We start from the raw sequence: 17217 nt of genomic DNA, 5'->3' as shown, positions 1-17217 counted from the left end.
AGGTCTGCTGTAAAGCTAGCTAATGAACCAGGATCCTGAGCATCAAAAGATTTAGAACTGGAAGGAATTTTAGAGACTGTTCCAAGAATTCTTAATCTTTTTGATCTACCATCAACCTGTTGGGCAGCCTGGTGAAGCCTATAGACCCCTTCTCAGAGTATCATTTTAAAATGCATAAACTAAAATGGCTAAGATTACACAGGAAACCAATTTTATTGCAATTCAATTATCAAGGCTGCTAAGTGGTGCAGTGGATAGAGTGCTGGGCATGGAGTCAGGAAGATTCCTCTTCCTGAGTTCAAATCTAGCCTCCAACACTTACTAGCTGTGTGACCAAGGGGAAGTCATTTAGCCCTGTTTGCCTCAGTTTTCTCACTTGTAAAATGAGCTAGAGAAGGAAATGACAAACTATTGTCTAATATCTTTGCCAGAAAAACCTTTAAAATGTGATCACAAACAGTGGGAAATGACTGAAATGACTGAGCAACAGCAACATTTATCTAGATATCTTTGAAACACAGGTTTGTGGAACCCCAAGTTAAAAACTCCTTGATCTAGACTAAACCCATCATTTTGCTTAAGAAAAATTTAGAGTCAGAATACCCTATATGCCAAAATGAGTAATTATTACATAACTTTAGTGGAGATATATATCATAAGAGATAACTATTTTGTTTGTGCCCATGTTAGTAAAGTTGGCAAAGGTGCCTACTACTTAAGAAGTATTGATCACCATGAGTATGAGAGCCAACACGCAAATTTAGTTTTTATAATTAGGTCATAATGTAAGTAGCAAAACGGAGCTTTGGAATCTGTAATGTTTTTATTCCAATTTTATGGAAATTGGACATGCTTATGAGGGACTTGCTTGAATGCTTGAAGCCAAACTCATGTTCTTGAACAGATGAATTCACTTATCAAGAGTTCCCTCATGAGATGCAGCATTGTAAATAAAATGTAAACAAACATGAATTTAATGCATAGGATAGTAAAATAATTTCTTGGTTGGTATATATATATATATATATATATATATATATATATATATATATATATATACATATATATATATATATATATACATATATATATATATGTATATATATATATATATTTTATATATATATGTATATATATATATTTATATATAAAACATGTCTATTCCGTTTACAGGTATTAGCTTACTCAATCACTTGAAGTAAAACTTTTTTTAAATGGTTTTTCTAGTACATATTGTACATAGCAAATCATTTTATTCTATTGGAACAATTTTTTAATTAGGAAAAAAACATCACTGGATAAGGTTAGGTGATTCTTACATCGACAAGTATAGATCTATGAAGTCTAAAAGTGCACTCCCATTTATACAGGTTTAGGCAAAAATCATTGTATCTTGGGGCACCCAGGTGGCAGAGTGGATAGAGCTCCGGCCTTGGAGTCAGGAGGACCCGTGTTCAAATCTGGCCTCAGACCAAACACTTGACACTTACTAGCTGTGTGACCCTGGGCAAGTCACTTACGCCCAATTGCCTAAAAAAAAAAGTTAAAAATAAATAAAAATAAAAATCATTGTATCTTTCCAATTTTTCTTATTACAAAGAAAACTGAAACACTATTTTTAAATAATAGATTTGATTCATTTTAATTTCACAAATATTTATCAAGTGACTACTATATTCCATGTACTTAATACTAAGCACTAGAGATGCAAAGACAAAAGTGAATCAGTTCCTGCCTTCAGGGAGCTTTCATTCTATGAGCAAAATATTGGGTTGTGCTATTAAGTGCCTTCTATAACCTTAATGTTATTGTAGGTAATCTTCCCTGTTTCTCTCCACTGTCAAAAAGAGTTTCCTTAAATTTGGTACTAATGTAGAGCAAAATGCAATATGATCACAGAATTAATCATTTCACATGTGTTTTCTTTTTATTTTGGGGGGGGTGAATGGGTAGGGGTGGGAGAGTAGACTTGAACTTTATTGTCATTGCTTAGGGAGTTCCTCGTGAGAAACTTCTACCAGTGAGTGTATCAGTAACATCTCTGCCATTTAAATGCATAGAGAATTCCTTAGGCCACTGAGAAGCTTAGATCTTTGCCTGAAGTTGCAGTCTTTACTTGCCAGAGGTTGGTATTGAACCAAAGGCTTCCTCTGGAGATACAATCTGGCAACTGAATGTACAGATGCTAGCAGTCTCCTCAGCAACCATAGCTATTGAAGACCCAAGAAAGAAAGTTCTCACCATTGAAATCCTTGGCATCATTAAATGGTTCATCATCAGAAATGGATGTGACTTTTAAAAATGGAAATGACACTAAAGAAGCTGGATTACATGTAACTTCCTGCTGGATCCTAAGAAACATAATGTCTTCCCATCTGATGCGCAGCACAACCCTCCTATTCTTGTTGTCTCCCTTTATTAGAATTTGAACTCCTTCAAAGTAGGGACTAAACTCCTTATCTACTTGGCAGTGTTTGGCACATAGGGTTTAATAAATGCTTTTTCATCAATTAGTTAATTAATTCCTGACTTTGAGGCATGTCATAAGGCCTTTCTTCATTTATAAAATATTGCAATATTTTTCTAGCTTTTCTCTTCATTGGCCTTATTTTTTCTACTCTGCCCTATGTGATGCTTCCAGAATCACATTCTTCAGACACCATTTCATAAAATCATTCCCTAGCATAACAATCATCAGTGACTTCCCCTCCCCCCCAATCTATGGAATCCAAATGATACCAAAACCACCAGAGACTTTCCAGCACCTCTTAGTCACTGTATCTTTATGATTTTATATATCCTTTCTCTCTTTATGTAGCCTCTCTAATCTGGCCAAACCAATCTATTTGTACTAATTTTGTAGTAGCTTGAGATATTGTGTCTCCATGCCTTTGATTATACCACTTTACCTTGGAATTCTAATTACTTGCAATCCCTTCCCTCTTCCTCTAACTCATCCTTTCAACTTAAAAGCCTCCAGCTTTGCTAGAAAGCCTTCCTTGAAAGGTCATTGTCATTTTGATCATTCTCTTGTGCACTCTCTTATCAGTTAAATATTTTGCCTGTGCTACACAAGAGTATCATAGTTTAAGAAAATCCAGATTGATAAAATGGATAGGCTAGGGATCACTTAGCTTCATGACAAAAACATTCTAGACTTAAACATGATGCAGTTTAACAAAAAGAAATAATTTTGCGTATTACCTTACAGGACACACACACACACACACACACACACACACACACACACAGAGGATTTCAGATTCCTTTTAACCCCAAAGTGTTTTTGAGTTTGAATTCTGCACTGTTTTGTGTATAAATTACATACATATACATACATATATGTATATATTTACATATATACACAATATATATATATGTGTATATATACACACACATATGCATATATATGCATGTGTATATATATGTATGTATGTATATATATATATATATATTATATGTATTTCTAGGATATGTTGCTGCCTGTTGCATCAATTCCACCCCACTTAAAATGCAGAAAGAAATCTTTATTCATTGACTTAACATGGGATCTAATTTTTATAACAATGTATTTTAAGAAGATACTTATTAAAAAAAAGGATCTATTATAGATCACTTTAACCCATTTCAGTTGTCTTATGTACTTACCAATGCTCTCTTTCTTAATCCACAAATGAAATTTAGGATCACTCAGCATAGATTGTGGTGCCGGGGCTGGATTTGTTTTTACCTTGATTCTCCTTGGCAAACAAAGAAACATTTCTTTGGGTTCCAAGTAAATCAGGATGCCACCCAGTGCCACTACTAATCATCCCTTGTTTCAGGTTCTGTCTTGCTTAGGTTCTTCATGGAATTTGCTTTATGTCCCTTTTGGACATTGTGTATACTCTGTACAGCACAATGTCACATACAATGAAAGGCTTGTGATGATGAAATCTGGAGGAAATGGCTTCCATTTTCAGTGCTCGTCAGTTATATATTGGGGTTACAATGCTTTATTCTTATTCTTCATTCTTATAAATATAAACCTTCCTCTTCTAAAGCATGCTAGGCATAGGCTTATTTATTAAAGTGCATTTAAATGTTCTTTTTGGAGAACTGAGTGCCTATAGAGTAGACTTTAATATAACTGGAAAATATAGGTGACATCCTGGAGTGTTGTGAATTAGAGGCAAAACTCATGGTATAGGCATTTTGTTTTTAAGCAAAAATGAATGGATAAAAATATGTTTTTCCTATTTGTCTCAATGCTATTTAAAAAAAGGTAGCTACTAAGTTGAAACTAATTAGAACCCAGATGCAATAAAAGTACTCAACATCTTGTCTCAGCCATAAGAACCTACATTCTTCGCATCTTAAGTTGAGAGACTAGCTACTTTTGTTCTCTTTACTCTGACTTTTGGCGATGATCATTACTGATGAAATTCAGATAAAATACATAATTTGAAATATGACCTCAACCCACTGATGGTATTTCATAGGATTTTAAAAATGTATCAAACTATCATTAGCCAATATAAAAACCACATTACTTTAGTCAAATGAAGTCATATTTGTAATGTGATTAGCACAGTGTCTTACATGTAATAAGTGCTTAATAAGTGTTTATTCCTTCTGTTTTGTCCATTTTTGGTGATACTATAAAAGAGAAAACAAAGTCTCCTTCAATAAAGCCATAGCTACCCTAACCCATATGCTAATCATCTCTTGCCTGGAGTATTGGAACAGCCACCAAATTGTTTTCCCAGATTCCAACTTCTCTATTTTCCAGTCCATTTCCTATAGCATTTTGAAACTGATGGTGCTAAGGTGCAGTCCTGATAGTGTTAGCCCAAAAAGAATAAGTGTCTCCCTATTGCCCATAGGTTAAAATAACACATTAGTTTAGTACTTAAAGCCTTTCCCACATATAGCTCCAACCTATCTTTTCAGACTGATTTCAAATTCGATACTCTAGCTAAATTGTTCTGCTTGCACTTTGTCATTCATGGCATTCCAACTGGAGCCTCTGTGACTTTGTACAAGCTGTTTCCCACACCTGGAGTGCTTTCTTTCATCAATATCTCTTGGCAGTCCTTACTTCTTTTAAGGCACTATTCACATGCCCCTTCCTTCAAGGCCCTTTCTTGATTTCTCCCAGCCTGTCCCATTTTATATGTGTTTCCTATGTTGCCTAGTGTAATGCTTGGCACAAATCCAACACTTAATAAATTTGTGTGCATACATACATACATATATATATATATATATATATATATATATACATATACACATTCATATATAAATAATGCGTATATGTACAGGTATAGTGAATATGTACATGTGTACACTCATACATTCCATGTACTTCCATTTACATTAGACATCCTAGATGCAGCACAGAAATATGTCAGAAAGCAAAGTAGATACTAGCTGGGAAATGGATATCTTGACTAGAGTCTGGAATAGTAAAAATCATACAGGTTTTGGAGACAAAGTGCCAGGATTTGAATCCCAGCTCTTCTAGTTCCCTGTACAAACTTGTCACTTAAACTCTCTGGGCTTCAGCTCTCTCATCAATAGGATAAAGGATTTGGACTACATTACTTCCAAAGTCCCTTTGAGCTTTATATATATATATATATATATACACACATATATATATACACACATATATATATATACACATATATATATGTATGTATATATATATGTATATATATATATATAATCTTAAATTTATGAAATCTCATTATCATACAGGCAAAATCCAATAAGCACAAATCTCATCCCCCACCCATAGACAAACTGTGTTCATTGTTTCAGTGCTACACACACACACACACACACACACACACACACACACACACACACAACACACTCTGTGCATCGCTAGGGAGTGAGGAGAGCTTCAAAGGATCTCTTCTGTACAATCAAGGCCCAAGGGTGGGGAAACTTCAACCTCGAGGCCACCTCTGGACCATGCCTTTCCTTCCCTACCTGCCTTCCCTACATGCCTGGAATGCTTTCCTGAAGTCCTTAAGCATCCCTAGTTTCCTCTGAGACTCACTTTAGCATAAAGCTCGTCCTGATTCCTCCAGCTGTAGTTCCACTGAGCCCTGACCCAAACTACCTTGAATTCATTTTTAGGATTTTGTTCTCTATATACTTGTATGCATGCACTTTTAGAATGGAAGCTTCTTAAGGACATATATGCCCCCAGTGCTTAGTATAGTAACCGACATGTAGTGGGTGCTTAATAATTTTTTTTGGATTTATTGATAGTTTGTGTGGGGGTAGCTGCAGTAAAGTTTATTCTTCCTCAGCCATAATTTTCATCCATTCCTTTTTTTCATTCATTCCTTCATTCAACTGACTTTTGTTAGAGTATATTTACCTTTCTGGGATAGTTGTGTTAATCTGGGAGGAATTCTTCAGTGCCACTATCACCACATATATATGTTCTGATAAATCACAGAGAGAAACAGAGTGGCCACATTATCAGATTGAGGAAATCATTTATTCTGTTGAGGACCAAATCTAAATTTGGGGAATTCTAAGTTCAGTAATTTCCTAAGGGACTTCTTTGAGGCTAAATGTTTTCTAATGAGAGATCTTTATTAAACACTATTGTTACAGAAGTTTTTATACCTCCTATCAGGATTAAAAAAAACAAAACAGCATGTTTTCCACATGCAGTTTTATTTAGTTCTCATCAAGAAACATTCCAGTTTGATACAAAGCTACTGTAGTTTATTCCCCAGAAGAATTCCAGGGAGACTTTGCAGTAATTGGAAGCAGGTTTTGAAACAATGATTATCACACAAGAAAGCCATAGTATTCAATAACTGATGAATGGATTCAGTTTTGATGGCCTTTGGTGAAATCCATGCAGGGTGCACTGTTTGTAATTTAGGCTTTTCATTTTCATAGTTTGGAAGTTGTGGTATTTGATTTGGTGAGGAAACTAGAAAGAGGTGGAGATTCTTAAATTAAGAGGTTATCTGTGACTCTCTTTGTTTGGAAATTGTACTGACGTTGATTAGTGGTTGATTTTCTAATCATCATCAGTCATGAACTCCCCATTAAAATTACAAAGCCATACACTGAATTCAGGAGGAATGTTATTCAGTTGAAGATACTGCCTGTCAGAATTTCAAAGATATGCTGTAGATCTCCTTTGGCTAACATTCAATTTGTTAAAAGTATGATTCACACTTTCCTTGTTTCTAGAGAGTTGTGTTGGGGTGGAGTGATGGGGGTGGAGAATGGACTTTTCAGTGTGAATTACATCCAGTACCTGGATTTTGTAACAAATCGAGACAAGTCTTTCAAATCATTTCACGTTCCTATCTGAAGCCAGTAACAAACATTTTCACTTAGCAAAGCTCTGATGATGAGTCTTTGAAAACCAAGGCCTATTTTCTGCCTTCAAAGCAGTGTAATGTTTGCATGTTTGTAGCTCTTGAGAAATCATAACTGTCTAAGTCACAGTATCCCAGGATTAATAAAATCCTGACAAAAGCTATCCTGCTGGACAGCATTGTCGATTACCCAGATGCTATAATCTAGGTGTCAGTATAAACAATACAATTAAATTAAGCAAAGGGATTCAAAAATGTCCAGAAATACTTCCCTGCAGTTTGGCTTTGACCATTGCCTAAGAACTTATTTCAAATATGGTTTCAACTCCTCTTTCTTTTCAAAACTCTCTATGTCTTTTTTCAAACTCATTTAATAACCTATTGTAGATAAAAAGGGATTGCCAACCTCACTTGACATTTATGAGAGTATGTCAAATGCCAACTTAGCTCCATGACCAAAGCAACTCAACTTCATAATTTGGATTACAGCAAACATGCAGTTTACTGCACATAACTACAGGTTGGGAGAATTGTCCATAATTAGGGGGCAGGTGATTGAGATTCCTTGTTAGACCAAACAGCCCCCTTATCCCCACTCCCAATCATTCATAATATAGTGGCATCGAAGTCATTTCAACAAATAACATCTAAGTGCTCTTAATTGTAGTGCAAGTGTATATAATTTATACTGTTTTCCTGTGGGCCTGTTCAAGCAAAGCACCAATTTCCTGCCCAATGGTAGTGTTTGGTGAAAGATTTAGGCTTTAAAAGTATCATAATACTGTCATTGATATTGGAAGTCTATATTTTGCCACTGGACCCAGATGGTTCTGGAGGAGGGAGTGGGGCTGGTGACTTTGCACAGCCCACCCTCACTTAAATTCAATTCATTTGCAAGTCATGACATCTTCTTGATGTCATGGTCCTCTTTGAGAATGAAGGACAAACAGCAACCTGAGAGTAGTAGTAGCTGCCCCACTGGGGACCAGTTCCAGTTGGGCAAGGCAGATCTTTCCTTCTTTTCCTTCCTTCCTTCCTTCCTTCCTTCCTTCCTTCCTTCCTTCCTCCCTCCCTTCCTCCCTTCCTTCCTTCCTTCCTTCCTTCCTTCCTCCCTCCCTTCCTCCCTTCCTTCCTTCCTTCCTTCTTTCCTTCCTTTCTTCCTTCCTTCCTTCCTTCTTTCCTTCCTTTCCTTCCTTCCTTCCTTCCTTTCCTTCCTTCCTTCCTTCCTTCCTTCCTTCCTTCCTTCCTCCCTCCCTCCCTCCCTCCCTTCCTTCCTTCCTTCCTTCCTTCCTTCCTTCCTTCCTTCCTTCCTTCCTTCCTTCCTTCCTTCCTTCCTTCCTTCCTTCCTTCCTTCCTTCCTTTCTTTCCTTCCTTCCCTCCTCCCTTCCTGCCCCAGCAGGTAAAGATGATTTTGCATAGCCCTGCCTCACTTTAATCCAATTCACTTGCAAGTGAGGACATCTCCTTCCTGGTGTCATGGTCCTCTTCAAGAAGGAAGAACAAATAACAATACTATCATTAATATTGGAAATACATTTTACATTGTCATTTTCTTTTTATATTTATATATTATTTTACATCATATTCTATGCAATGATTAAAAACAGGGACAAAGATTGATTTGGGCTTTTTTTCCTTTGTTTTTTTTTTTATTAGACTAGAAGTCAGGAAACTAGAGTTCAAATTCTGCCTTAGACATTTACTGTCTATGTGACCTAGGAAAACACCAATGTCCTCATCTGTAAAATGGAAGAACTTGTGTAAAGCACTTTGCAAACTTCAATATGTTATATAAATGGTAGCTATTGTTATTAGTGGTAACATTAGCAACAGTAGCTCCTCTCCTATTATTTCTATATATTTTCTATGGGCAATTGTAGATTTGAATTTTTCTATTACAAAGTTTTCAAATATTCCAAAAACTCAATTTCTTCTTGAAAACTTGAATTTTCAAAGACAATATAAGACTTCAATCAGTTTTCAAACTATATCACATTGTGAAATCATTAACTGTTACCGTGTTCTCTTAATGCCTTTTTTCTCTTCTTTTTTAATCCCTTTCCTTTCATATTCACTGTCCCATTTGAATTATTCTTCACACCTCTTTTTATATTCTCTTCTTCTTCTCATTCATATTCCTCCATTTCTTTTCACAATTAGTCATCTAAAAGGTAGAACATCTTTTAAATTTCATTAACTTTATTGAAGTGTAAATCTATAATGAAAATATTCCTTAAAATTGTGGAAACCAACCTATCTCTCCCCAGAATCCAAATACTCATGCCTCCCACACACTCCACAAAATAAACTCCTTCAGTATGTGTAGAGAGGTATTTCATGTCAATTTTTCTTCTAGATTGGAACTCAAAAAAAAAAAAGAAAGAAAGGTGAGTAGGAGGAGAAAAGAAGTATCTGAGTCCCTGATAGGATTGTTCTGCTAATAATAGAGCACAGAGGAACCAATACTAGAAACTGAAACTGTAAATTTTCAAGGTTTACTAGTGAATGTTGGATTAATAATAGTGAGAATATTAGCAACAACTCTATTCAGACACTTCAATTGGAAAGCAGTGGAAATTTTAATATTCTCCTTTCTTACATTTTTTATTTTTGATTTATTAATAAAGAAAGATAGGTCTTCAGAGAGATTAAACAATAGTTCCTCAGATTTAACATGCATTTTCATGGTAACATTTTTTTTTTTGGTTAGGCAATGGGGTTAAGTGACTTGCCCAGGGTCACAAGCTAGTAAGTGTTATGTGTCTGAGGTCAGATTTGAACTCAGGTCCACCTGAATCCAGGGCCAGTGCTCTATCTACTGTGCCACCTAGCTGCCCCAACATGCATTTTCAAAAGGAAACCACTCCATTGCACCCTGGAGAGAAGAAAAGGCCTGACAGACTTATGATGATGACACACACTATGGTGGAGACATTGCTTGTCAGTTTAAATACACATTTTAGAAAAACCTCTACCATAAGTATGGATTTAACAAGCACATTCACAAATGAAATCAAACTGCACGATAGCCTCATATTACTTCATCAAGAATGCCACAGGCAGACGTAGCCAAGTGAAGTCATGTTTTCTTCCTGTTTTTTTTATACGTTGTCAGACTTAACCCTGATTATCCTAATGATGATCTATTCTGTGGTGAGGTACCAAGTGTGGGAGAGGAAGGAAGAAAGTGCATTAAGTGAAGTCTGAGATGATTTCTACAAAAGCCAATTCAAATGAACAATTCACCATTGGAAAAATACCTTTCAAAATATGTCTTCTGCTAGAGACTTAAATTTCACAAACAGGTATTAAGTATATAAACATCATTTTTGACTCTGATGGGTCTTTTCTCTTATTTAACAATTTTTCATTTTTTTGGAGGGGAACAAGATATTTACTTGTTTCAGTCCATTAGTTGTAGATGATAAAGTATCTAATCAAGGACTATATCAAAGACAATATCTAGATAATCATTGTGTTGCCCTCAACTACAAAACTGATTTAAATGTGTCTCCAACATGCATGAGGTCAGTCTAACAGAAGCATTAATACTGATCAAAATAAAAGAATTAGGTGATCACATTTTACAAATATCTAATTGACAGGTAATTTTGACATTCTGTAGCTTTGGTATAATGAGAAAAGTAGGGGATGTGGTGTGTGTTTCAAAAAGAAAATTTTTCTAACATATTATTCAAGATAGCACTAGCTGGGCAGTGTTCCATACTCTTGGGAATCATATCTGAATGTCATATTTACTTACCAACTCTAAAGTATATTGAAATAGGCACCATACAAGGGAAGAATGTGGGAGAATTGTGGGATGGAGACTAAATGCTTCAGTGGGTTGATACATTAACCTTTCACCTTAAAATATCTATGTGTCAAGAGCCCTTTAAATATCAGGTAAAATGAGAGTGGTGTCTCAATCACATCCACAGTGAATGTTTGCCCACATTGTTCAGAACTATCTCATGAAGTCATGCAGTTTGACTTTCTAGTGGTGAAAAAATAGAATTCTTCATCCTTCTTTTTATGTTGCATTCTAGGCTAGGAATAGGTGGGTAGCATTATGAGTGGATGCAAGTGGAAATGGAGGGAAGAATATGATGAAGAATGGACAAAGATTAGAAAAATCAATTTAAAACACATTGAACTACAAGGGAAAGTTTTTGGTTATATATATTAAGAAATGTACACTCTCCCTGGACTTAAAATAATCCATTACACCAACTTCCTCTGTCACTCCTGCTACTCTTCACAATTGTTGTCTGAGAGCTTTCTACTCCTCTACCTCTGTTTACTTGATCTCAAGAGCCCAATCCTCATGATATTCCATCTGATATCCCAGCAGACTCCATCTTTATCTGTTCTTTACCCATGAACTAATTCATTGTATACCTGGGGTATACTCTCCTCTGAGTAAAATGCTATAGCAGGGAGGAAGTCTATCTTATTCCCCTTACCAAAATAAAAGTTCCAGTATCCCTACCTTCATCCCACTTCTGGGCAGCATGTAGCAACAGCAGTAAAACTCCATAATTTAGGAAAGTGAGTTGCCAGAAGTGCTTTCTCCTACCAGCATGGAGGATTGTCACCATTGACTCACTGGGGAGCGAGGGGAGAAAGTAATTCTTCTTTCCCTTATTCTTTGATCTACTCTTATGACCTCACAATATGCCTTTGTTGCTGTTTATTCTCTTAGCAGGTAATGCCCTGCATGGGAGCCTGTGCTTTATTTACGTGATTGTGTTCAACATGGTATGGCAAGGAGTTCCACAGTCAAGTGGGGCCATTGGAGCATACAATTTAAACTACTTCATTGCTGTACAATTGTATTGGTGAGCATTAATTATAAAATGTTTTCAGTAAGCTGTTATAATAATATAAAATTTTATCATTTGCTACTTTGATACACCTAGTGGTGCCTTTTGGGAATGAAACATTTATTGGAGTTTTTAAAAGTGCCTGTAAGCAGCAATTTAATCAGTGAGAAATTGTGACCATATTTGAAGATATTGCTCAAACATATACATCATTATAATGGAGCCTGACAATAATTGAACACTCTTAAAATCTGTTAAAAATGTGCATAATCATTGTCTGTTAAAAACTGCAAGCAAATATTTTCACTTATTGTGTGGATGCCTTAGTGAATATAGACTGAACAGTTAGCAATATGCCAAGTGACTTGGAATGGAAAGGATACAGTTGTGCCAAATAGCAGAAGTACTTTGAGAATTTATCAATTGTCTTGGAACACTCTGGAATCTTTCACTTAGCAAGTGCAACCAGAAAACATTTATCTTCTAATGAGAAGGGGAAAAAAAGAGTGATTAATGATGGGAACATCCAAATAAAAGAGTAAAACCATCTAGAGTCATATGGATATACGTGATATCTTTCTGAGGTTAGTTATAAGCAATAGCCATCATTTTGACCTAAAACTTAACTCAAAAGAGAAAGGAACGGCTGATGTGACTTGTGGAATTAGTTGAGTCGAATGAGTAGTATAAAATCATATGGGAGTTGTCCACTCTCTTAGCAACTGAGATCCTCCACTTTTCTTGCCTTCTGCAAAATGTAGTTTACCTAATATCTAAAATGTCATTTACTCTTGGAGAATGGGATATATAAACATATAACAGTGAAATTTTTAGTTTCATGATTTTCATAAACACACATTTGTCTGGGTGTATATTAACACATATATACGTATGTATATATGGACTTTGAGGAGAGGCCATATGCACATGCATAAATTCACACATGTATGCATAGACATATAACATATATCTATGCATATATGTGTTTATGCACATATATATGTATATATATTCTTTGATTTTTAAATTGAATTTTAAATCTGGAATTATGCCAGAAGAGTTTTGAAACTACCCATACCCTTTGACCTAGCAACACCACTAGTTGGTCTATTTCCAAAAAAAATCAGGGAAAATGAAAAAGAACCTATATGTTAAAACTATTTATAAGTAGTTCTTTTTGTGATGAAAAAGAATAGAAATTGCAAGGATGCCCATCAATTGGGGAATGGTTGAACGAGTTACGATATATGACTGTGATGGAATTCTACTGTGCTATGAGAAAGGATGAGCTCAATTATTTTTGAAAAAACATGGAAGGACTTGCATGAAATAATAAAGAGTGAAATGAGCACCACCAAGAGAATTTTCTATACAGTAACAGAATGACTTAGAATGAATGTTATTTTGACTATAATAAATATCCAAAGTAACTATAAATGACATATGAAGAAAAATTCTATCTGCATTCAGAGAAAGAAGTGATAAATAGAAGTATGTATAGAATAATTTTACACACACACAACACACATGCATATACACACACCTACTTGTTTTTAATGATACCCATCTCTAAGGCAGGAGGGGAAGGGAAGAAAAAAATGAATTTACATGATAGTTTTGTTGCATATTTGAAAGGAATAGCAAGTTGTATATAGTAGATTTGTCATTTCATATGCAATTGTCTTTTTTATCGGACAATGTTAAGGAAATTTTTGTTTTATTTCATAAATTAAAATAAAATTTTAAAAAAGAAATGAATAGACGTTTAGCACAAATTTTCATTGTGAACAAACCTATGATAACCTCCACAAAATCATTCTCCCTCTTCAATCTTTAAATCTCATATTTCTTCCAAAAGTTATACTTTACCACATTATACAAATTAATACATATACTTCCCATTTTGGCTTCAGAAATAATATTTTGTATTTTTTCCTATGCCATTTACATAAAATGAAAGAACCCATCAAATAATTCATAAATCTTTTATTTACAATATCTTATTATTGCTGAAATAATTAGCTCACTGATTTCATTGGTATAGTGAAATCCTTGATAAGGAAATATTCTCTACCAGTGAATACTAATAATGCATAGACTCAGAGAATTACTTGGATACTGAGAGATTAAGTGCATTGCATTTGGTCACACATCCAATATATGGCAGAGAAAGGACTTGAAACCAGGTTTTCCTAATGCTTTGGCCAGTTCAGTATTCACTATGCCTTGGCTCTCTTATAATAGTTTCAATACTGAATGATACTGGTTATAGGTACAATCTTAGAACAAATTATTTTTCCCCCAAGTGAAGCCCAGTTTCCTGAGATTCTTTCTATTGAGAGACCAAGAACTAAGAACAGTAAAGCACTTTTTTTTTTTAGTGTCTTTACAATTTGATGTATTTGAATCAACAAGCATTTATTGAGAAATTACTAGGTGACAGACACCATGCTAGGGATTGCAGGATACAGGGACAAAGAATGCCACAAGCTTTATTTTCAGGAAGTTTATATCTTGGGAAGAATTGATTATCTCTTCACATTATACCTAATGACAAGGCCAACTATTAGTCATTTTGCTTTTTTTTTTTCTAGAAGAAGTAAGTTACTTAATATTCTCACAGATTTCCCCTCCTAATACTTCTGTGATTTTCCTAATATTTGGGTACAATTTTGATTTTGAATATAATTTTGACATCGGAAAGGAGACTTGAATAATGTTTCTATCAAATATCAGCTCAATGGACACTTTCTCCTTAAGTCTTCAATCTACCTAACTCGGTGTACCCCATTGCCAATTTCAGAAAAAAAAATAATAATAATAAAAATAAACCCTTGTGTTTACTTTGCACATATTGTAATTTATTTCTATGCATGCATGTTGTTTCCTACAATAAACTGTAAGTTCCATGAAGGCAGAGTCTGCTTTGTTTTTGATATCCCCAGCATGTAGAACAATGCCTGTCATAAAAAAGTATCTAATGTATACTTCTTGATTGAGTGAGTGTTTGAATTTGACAGTGTAAATTTAAGGAAAATAGATACATGATTACTTTTGACCTAACACTAAAAGCACAAAATGAGAATGTATTCCTTTGGAAGATCATGATTTGACCTAATATTCTTAAAACCTCAAAGCAAAGATAAATATAACTTGGTAAGAAATTAATTCAAGATATTATGGATGAACAATTAATTTAACATTTAAGTAATTATGCTTTTAAAAATTCCAAATCCCTATGGAGATAATTCTTTAGCCTAAAAGGAAGAAAATTGACTGTACTCAGTCCATGTAGGAATGGGCTATAACTACTTGTTAATTGAGGAGAGGCAAGTTGTCTTGATCAACTGATGGTTCTGCTACTGATTATCATGCCCTATCAGCATTTAAGTAAGAGACAGAAATTGCACAATGGTGCATGATGCTGATGCTTTTAAAATCTGAGTCAAATGCTGAATGATGTTGGGCAAGTGCTCGGAAGAATGTGATTTAAGAGATGTTCAGTTAAACACATTTAGGCACAAAGGTGATTATGTTGGTATTATTTTAATGAGTCAGGAGTATTTTTTTCTAGAGTTTATTTTTGAGATGGGGGAAACTTCATCATTGTCATTCTACAAACCATCTTCTTTTATAGCGCTTGAGACCACTATAAAAGCAGAATGGATCATTGCAGATCTCATTTTACTCTTCATAGAGATGTGTAGTTTCATTCTTGGGAAACTATGAGAAATTAATACATTTTTGAACTAGTTTTCTATTACATTTAACAACTCTGTCAATGCCAGATGCTACGAGGCATTTCATTTTCTTTTTCTGTTATGTTGTCTTACTTGAATTTTTTGATGGATATTATAGAGGTCATTAATAAACTCAACACAGTATGGCCACTCCCTCCAGTAGGGCAAATTTCAAAATCTGTATTAATTTTCATTCTGTGTGTTTCTTGGCATTATCTTTCCATAAACTGTCTGTATAGGACCTACCTACCTAAGACAACCCTTGTACATACTCATGTAATATTAGGGCTCCCGATTGATATCAGTAACTCTCACTATGTCACATAGTCTATATTCTTTTCCAGTCATACATGTTTTTTATGATGTCTACAGATGACCTCTTTAGGCTGGGCATCATGGGTAATAGCCTGCTTGCTTTCATTCTGCTTTTTCATCGCTCATTGGACCACTTACAATCTTTGTTCTTCTAAGATCATTATGGTCCATATTTTTGACTTGTTTATAATCATCAGTTGAATGTTACTGTTAAAAGGATGGACTTTAGCATTAAGTAGCAGCTTGGGAAGAAAGAAAGTTCTGTGTAATTGAATCCAGACTACTGTCCTTTTTACACTTGGGCCAAGCACACCATCCAATTTCAGTGCCTTGCCAATTAATATACTTATGGAATAATTCAAGAAGTTATCAATCCAACTCAACTACATAAACTGGACAATATACATTTTTTCATCCATCTAGTTTTTCTTGTGTGAATTATCAGGCTTATATCTTTTTATTCACCTAAGGATCTCACTAAGGAAGTGCAATAGTATTTGAGAGCTTGGCACAGTATACTCAATGTCATCAGCAGATAAGAGCATTTGGTGACTATCATCTCTAAGGACATTCTAATTGTGACTATTTTGGTTGAGCATATTCTCTTTATTTTCTGGAGATCGATGTTGATGATTAGCTGATCTTAGACATATTATCTTCCTGCATATATGAAGGAAACTTGTATCATCATACTAAACTTCATCATCAAATATCCCTTTCATTTGTTACAATAATGGAAAACTATCTCCTGCAGAAGATGACATATGCCTCCTAGCCAACCTCACAAGTCCTGGGCATAGTTAATACCTTGGTCCAGAAGGATAAGTAGGCAGAGTGGTTGCTTTCCATTGCCGCTTTCAGACCTTCCCACTTCTAACCTCATGAAACAACCTTTCTCCTACTTTGAAGTTCACTACAGGATATTACTCTGTTCTTATGCTGGTTGTTATTCTTGATAAGTCTCTAGGGTAGTCTTCCTTCTGTATCATGAAT

General features: G+C 34.9%; 1 long non-coding RNA gene across 1 annotated transcript in view; it reads right to left on the bottom strand.

The window, feature by feature from the left end:
• Positions 1 to 11955, bottom strand: part of LOC110218589 (uncharacterized) — a 36376-nt gene extending 24421 nt beyond the window's left edge. Inside the window, exons 1-2 of the long non-coding RNA XR_002327367.2 lie at positions 11836 to 11955; positions 9361 to 9507 (exon numbers count right to left, since the gene is read on the bottom strand). This is a non-coding gene — a long non-coding RNA (uncharacterized LOC110218589). The remainder of the gene's footprint in view (positions 1 to 9360; positions 9508 to 11835) is intronic.
• Positions 11956 to 17217: the final 5262 nt, after the last annotated feature.

Source organism: Phascolarctos cinereus, unplaced genomic scaffold (genome assembly GCF_003287225.1).
Source record: "Phascolarctos cinereus isolate Bilbo 61053 unplaced genomic scaffold, phaCin_HiC Scaffold_9;HRSCAF=440, whole genome shotgun sequence".
In the NCBI taxonomy this organism is placed as follows: domain Eukaryota; kingdom Metazoa; phylum Chordata; class Mammalia; order Diprotodontia; family Phascolarctidae; genus Phascolarctos; species Phascolarctos cinereus.
The sequence above is the reverse complement of the archived record's forward strand: the minus strand, read 5'-3'. Positions and strand labels throughout refer to the sequence as shown.